The sequence below is a fragment of the Lactuca virosa genome, chromosome 2, assembly GCF_052849685.1.
Source record: "Lactuca virosa cultivar CGN04683 chromosome 2, Lactuca_virosa_CGN04683_v6, whole genome shotgun sequence".
Lineage (NCBI taxonomy): Eukaryota > Viridiplantae > Streptophyta > Magnoliopsida > Asterales > Asteraceae > Lactuca > Lactuca virosa.
The window spans coordinates 274,801,367-274,807,748 of NC_136427.1; the positions used below are offsets into that span (position 1 = coordinate 274,801,367).

The 6,382-nt window shown below is 28.1% G+C and overlaps 1 long non-coding RNA gene across 1 annotated transcript; it reads right to left on the minus strand.

Annotated features, from left to right (window-relative positions):
* Positions 1-4,397: 4,397 nt before the first annotated feature.
* On the minus strand, positions 4,398-5,924 carry LOC145157013 (uncharacterized). Its single transcript, XR_013737041.1, has 3 exons — positions 5,490-5,924; positions 5,208-5,270; positions 4,398-4,709 (listed from the first exon to the last, which is right to left on the minus strand). It is a non-coding gene; the product is annotated as an uncharacterized LOC145157013 (long non-coding RNA).
* Positions 5,925-6,382: the final 458 nt, after the last annotated feature.

Consider the following 6,382-nt stretch of genomic DNA (forward strand, 5'->3'; position numbering starts at 1 on the left):
TTTTTTTTTAAATCAATTAAACTACATATTTTGCGTACTACCTTTCAATAACTATAATATGTTTTATTGTAATTCCTTTTATAAATAAGAAGTCAAATATGATCCGGCTAATATTGACAATTATTAACAACTTAGTTTTTATCACCGTTAAAATATGTTTTTAATATTTAATTATGATCAACAAATTTGAAGACTATATATCTTTAATACTTTGGAATGAAAATATGGAGGTGATAACAAAGTTGGCGAGATAAGTTTAGTCCAAATATATATTTATTAATGTAATCATATTTTAATTGTTGCAATTAAATATTGGATAGTGATGACTTATTTTAAATATAGATATTTATTTGAGTATTTATAATCATCATTAATTATACTGGTTAAAAAAATAACTTAATAGAATAATATAGTTTTTAGTTTGTATCCATTTAGTCAGTGATGTTTTTTGTCTATGTTTGATCATTTAATTTGTTTTCTATAAATATTCAGTATTTACAATTGGCTACTCCAGGTTAAGTCGGTAAGATGACTTAATAGGTAATATAGTTCTCATTTTGTATATATTTAGTCATTAATATTTTTTTTTGTAAAATAAATTATTGTTTTTGTACACAGTTAGTCTTTATGACTGGTGTTTTTAGGTTTTGTTCACGACATCTTACGTATGACAATCACTAATGAGATGTTCTGATATGTGACTCGTCTCTCGTTTATATTAGTAACATAATTCACAAATCAGTCAAATATTGTTGGTGCCCTAGTTTTCTCCAAAAGGAAAATATATTCGGCTTCAGTTTCATCTATCTCTATAGTTTACGAGAATCTTTGTGCATGCTTCCTCCTAACTTGAATGTTCACTTCTAAGACAAAAAAACGCCCTAACAAAATGTTTAGAGTCTTTCGTAATTCTCTGGTATGTCGATTTTGACCTTTTTTCTACAAATAAGTTTTGTGTTCTTTTTAAATTGACATTCTTTCTTACATGCTTAATTTTTTTTTTGTTACCGAATAAACCAAGTAAAGTGCAAATTTTGGCAGTGGATTAATGAATAACATGTCAAATTGAACCACGCATAATAATCATTAATGAGGTGTTCTCATACATGGTTTGTATAAGAACAATTTATTAATGATTGTACAACGTATAATGCCGTGTGCAATATCTGAAGAAAACAGTCATAATAACTAAATGTGTGCAAAAACAACAATGTTTTATTTTTACAACAAAAAAATATTAAGAACTAAATATGTATAAACTGAGAACTATATTATCCTATTAAACCATTTTTCTTAACCTGAGATAATTGGTTTTAATGATTGAATGTATCAACAAATAATCTACTCTAATAAATGAATGTTTTTTTGTCACATGTCACATTCTCATTCAATTTGTCAAATGTCATTTTGTGGTTATTTTGAATTAATTTCTTTTTCACATGTCATTTTATGGGTTTATCTATTTTAATAAATTCCACATAATACTTTAATGTAATAATTACAATAAATATAGTAATAAATGAATATCAATTTCATTAATGGACTTACATTCTTATTTCAAAATTCTCAAATTAAAACTCATTATTTATTTTGTTTATTTATTTAAATTTAAAATATAAAAAAAACAATTTTAATAATTCATTTTTTTTTCTTATTTTCTTACAAATCAAAAGGTCTTAAATATTTAATCCTTTATATTTAATTTTTTTTAATTAACTAATGTAAATGGTCAAACGTGACAAAAAGAAATATCAATGACAATATGTACAAAATAAAAACTATATTACCATATTAAATCATTTTTCCTTTAAAAAAATTAAAAATAATACTAATAAAAACATCTCCACTTATATTTGTCCAAAATAGAGTTTAGAGTGGTTGATCTCCAACCCAACTCTAAACTCTATTATAGACTACAAAAATGAAATGTACGAAGAGATTATATTATATAGTTAGCATTCCAAATTTAAACTGTAACTATTTATTTCTTTATTTATAAATATTCATGTATGGAAATTGAAGTGCACCCATTGTAAGGATGTATGTATGAAAAGAGGGTACGAGATAACTAAAATTTCTAAAAAACAATAAAAGTGGGAGTTGTTAGTCAACAACTTGGCGCAAGAGTCGGGTCTAAGACATGACTCCACCCGATCCCTTAAATATTTGTTGAAAGTCAATTTATCCCAAATCTCGCGTTTATCGTGATCTCAATTTTTTATTTATTTTTTTAATCTTCATTAAATTCCCTGTTTTTCCACTCTTCCTAATTAAACTAATTAATTAATCACTTATTTAAGAACTTTGGCAAATATCCATGTCCACACGCCAAAGTACCCCGTGTACCCTACTCAATTGGAACTTAAATCAACAATCACTACTATTTCATTTTTATTTATCGAATGTACATATAATATCGCACATAACTCACGTAAATTTTCTATCAAAAATATTATGGTAAGTTGGATTATTGTCAGTGTAATTGTTTGTATGGAAGTCCGTATTAGATTTTAGGGTAAATAGCATAAAAAACACTCCGTTTACACCAAAATTCTAATTTGACACCGTGTATTTTTTTTGTCTCAAATTTGACACCGTGTTTTCAAATCTGTTACAATTCTGACTACTTGACCGGTTAACCAGCTTACATGCTGATGTGGCATGATGACGTGTCAGTTTTGATGATGTGGCATGCTGACATGATATGCTGACGTGTCAAAATTGAACTTTTTTCCACAAAAAAACACTAAGTTTTTCATTTTTTTTTTCGATTTTGACACTAAGTTTAATTTTTCTTTCAATTTTGATACTATGTTTTTTTGTTCCAAATCGAACATCATTTATCAATTTTTGTTCAATTTTGACCATTTTCCATTTCAATTAAAAACCATAGTTTTGTATAAATACAAGTTTTTTTTTTACATTCAAACCATAATTTTATGTATAAATATGTATTAGTTATATAAAAACCGTATTTTATATTAAATACGCAACTTTAAAATGAGTTTCTAGGTTTGGAGGCGTGTAGTCGATTAAAACTCGGATGTCAAGTTTGCAACCCCTGAAATTTTCACATCTTATTAGAAGTTTATGGTTAGTTTGATTCTCATGATATAACTAATGCATATTTAAACATTATACTTTGAATGTAAAAAAAAAAAAAAAAAAAAAAAAAAAAAAAAAAAAAAAAAACCTTGTATTTAAATAAAAATGTGGTTTTTAAACAAAAAAAATATATTTATACGGTTTAAAATGTAATAAAAAAATATATTTATACGGTTTCAAATGGAAAATTGGAAAAATTGGAAAAAATGATGACACATCATCAAAACTGACACGTCATTATGCCACATCAGCATGTAACTTGGTTAACCGGTCAAGTGGTCAGAATTGTAACAAATTGGAAAACACAGTGTCAAATTTGAGACAAAAAAAATACGGTGTCAAATTAGAATTTTGGTGTAAACGGAGTGTTTTTTATGCTATTTACCCAATTTAAAATCCAGATTTTGGTGAGATTTATATATGTAAGGTAGATTATTCTATTAAATTTCATAATAAATGCTCTACAACCTTTCAAATCTTCTACATTTTATATTAAATTACTTACTTTATTTATTATATCCTTTGTATTTATTTAAAACTATTACTTTAAAGAATATATAATACTTATAATTTTATATTAAACTTTTCTTTTTTATAAACTCGTGTAATACACGGGTGTTGTAATTTTAAAGACATTGCAATTTTATTATAATTTTATTGTATTATTTTTATGAAACAAATGATATTATCAAATTGTAACCTTAATATACTCAAGAAAATTGAGTAATCTAATATTTTATATGGTTACCTTTATATATATATATATATATATATATATATATATATATATATATATATATATATATATATATATATAGGCTTAGGTTATTCTATTTAAAGTAATTATTGTGTTGTTGTATGCATAAATGTAGGCCAATCATTTTACTTATTTTAAGAAAGTGATTAATACATATTATTTAATTAAATATAATTGAAAAATACCATTTAATTTAACTAGAAGGGTATTTTAGTCAGTTAACATAGATTTAATAAAGAAAATTTGCATATTTTAAGGGATCAAAGATTCTATTAATTTTAAAAATCCGATTTTACAAATTATAAGGTTTTTAGTTCGGACATTCTGACAGAATATGTTTGAGTATGTTCAAAAATAACAAAAATTATTGTAGAATAACAAAGTTCTCGAACCATCAGTTGATGAATTAAAACAAAAATTACATTAATTCTTATAGAATACATGTAACATTTGCTAAGAATTACATTTATTTTTAAAGAATAAAACTAAAAAAACTTTCAAATCGGGAAAAAAAATCAAAATCTAACAAAGACACTAATACATTCTAAAAGAATAATGTTGCTAAGAATCACTTTCAATTTCATGGTCCATTCTTCAAGCATCAGCTGCTTCTGTGGAAACAAATCCAATGCATAAATTAGTGAGAAAAATATCCATATTCCATTCCAACAGAATTGGAATTCGTGATTCCATTATGATAGAATTGGAATTCAAGATTCAGTTACGGTATGCATTCTGTTGGAGCAGGTTGATTTTTCCGGGGAGAATCTGAATCATTTGGTTGTTGCTATTGTTGTTGCAATGGGAAGTTGTACCCTTAGACCATAACATACACTCAATGGATCACCTGTATAGATACACAATTCAGTTTTGATTTTAAGTTAAATAAAAAAAAATACAATCAATTTTGTCCCAATTTTCTAATTTAGTTATGCAGAATTGACAACAATCAAGAATATACTTATAATTTGTAATGTTCTTCTAAATTCCAAACCAAGACTTTTCACAAACACTTGGAATGCAAAAATCAAAGACTTCATTTGAAGCTAGACCCATTACATTAGAAAGAGACATACAAGGATTTGAGGAGGGATTTGATGAGTATGTTTCTCCAATCACAATATGCTGATTTCATTCATCATCGCATTAACTATAACAAACATTTTGGATCTAAAGTCATGGTTTTGATCTAAGGATTTGAGTTTCTAAATCTAATCCAATCATAAAATTACGAACACGCAAATTAACAAGTCCCACTACTTCTAATCACAATAGAGCAGTAATACATGAATATTTCACTAGAAGAAACTTAAAATCACAATTAATTAAATCAGTGATTACTCACATAAGTTATTAAGGGATATGATGAAGCGAAGACTTGTAAACAACCGTGTTCAATCGAGCAAACCTGCACAGAAACCAATTTCAGAATACAAAGAATTCATGAATCCTGTTAGTTGAAAATCCGTATGAACAGATTGAAGAACGAAGAAACATAGAAAGGAAGAAAGAGTTATGCATCAATTGATAGAACAACAAATAAATATAACAGAAACCATGGAAAAGAAGAAAGAGTGAAAGCTAGTAAAAAAATCGACATCAGGGAGGACAATGGTTCGCAGCGAACCTGTTGGCTGGGTTTCGTACCGAGTCTATAACCGTTTGGCTCGGGTTCGTTGTGGTGAACTGCATTGCAATCAACTACGAATGACTCGGATTCATAACTCCATCTGTAAGCAAACATCTGTGAAATTGACTCGAAACACATGGGTTGACCAACGAAAAGTCAAAATTGGTTCACCTGCGAACGTTCGCTTTGGGTGTACAACAGCAAAAATCGGACAAAAACGACCCTTAGCTGTTGAGTACGATAACAGGGGCGACCGATTAAATATGATCCAATCAGGGGAGGGTGTTGATTGGGCGGTTGCAGAAGCCCTTGCTTTCGCGACTTTGCTGGTGGAGGGAAATCACGTGAGGTTGAGTGGTCAGGATGTTGAGAAAGGTACTGTCCCAGAGCTTCCGCCATAGCTCCTCCCTACTGAGACTCCCGATCTCAGCGCTAAACACGTGAACAAGTACCGAAGTCGCTTCCTCATCCCCCCTTGCGATCGATCGAAATGTCCTGCTGTATGAAGAAGACGATGAAGGGCATCCCCACAAAGGGTCGCTGGTGGTGTCGATTTGTTCAATTTAGGGTTTTCAGAATCGGTTTTTAGATAAAGAGGGGAACGAGATTTAAACTGGAGAGATACCATGATTCTAGGGATTATTTTTAGAAGTTATTAAACAAATGACTAAATTACCCTTATTTATCTATTTAATTATTTATTTAATTTTGATTGGCCCACATTTATGCATACAATAACACAATACTTAGTTTAAACACCTGAACCTATATATATATATATATATATATATATATATATATATATATATATATATATATGATGAATTACACCATACAGACAATGACATCCAGTCATAGCGAAGCGACCATTGACTTGACCGCATCAAAGG